We start from the raw sequence: 891 nt of genomic DNA on the forward strand, positions 1-891 counted from the left end.
ATATTTTACTTATATACATGTATGTGTATTTATATATACAAAATAAATATACACAGTACACACATATTCTGTAAAGAAAAACTTTTATTTTGGATATGATTAATCGCGATTAATCGTTTGACAGCACTAAAATAAATAAATCTAACCAAATATATTCACTTACACACAGAGAGTAGCTGTGACAACTAGCCCCATTCTCACATCATTTGTGTTCGATGTATAATTAAAACAAGCTCAGCTCTACGATATAAGCTGGACAGATGGGCTGGTTGCCAGAGTGGACTATACACCCAGCCCATCCTGTGGATCCGGACATGGCTTAAAAGTACTCATCTAGTTGAATCAATCAGTATATTCTAAAGATACAATCAATACATTCTGATGCAGCTTGAATTTAGCTGAGTATAAATGTCTTTGTGATCCCATTCATACAGTTTACATAATAGTGTTCAAACTATTTGATGCATTTATATGTCAAAACTATTATTTCAATGCAACATAACTTAGTGCACTAGTAATACATTATTAATATAATAATAAAAAGAAATATTATTAGGAAAAGAAACAAATTTCGTTCTATGTTAACTGTTAGTAAAAGACAGCTGTGTTGAGTTATTCTGTTCGTTCTTCTGGAAGTGTTGCAAAGTCTTTTGCATCCTGTTGCACTTCTGAAAAACAGAGTCTGAATATTCAGTGTGTTCAGGAAATGCATTTTAAAGCATGTGTGAAGATCAACAAGCTGACCTAAAACAACAGAACATTTTCCAGGTTAAAATGATAAAGTATAATTAGATTAGTTCAAAAGAAAAACATACCTACTGCATGTTTGTGGCTTTACAGCCTTTGCACAGGGAATAAAATAAAGAACTAAAATAAGAATCAGAAGGACAT

This window comes from Onychostoma macrolepis, chromosome 19 (assembly GCF_012432095.1).
Source record: "Onychostoma macrolepis isolate SWU-2019 chromosome 19, ASM1243209v1, whole genome shotgun sequence".
NCBI classification, from domain to species: Eukaryota; Metazoa; Chordata; class Actinopteri; order Cypriniformes; family Cyprinidae; genus Onychostoma; species Onychostoma macrolepis.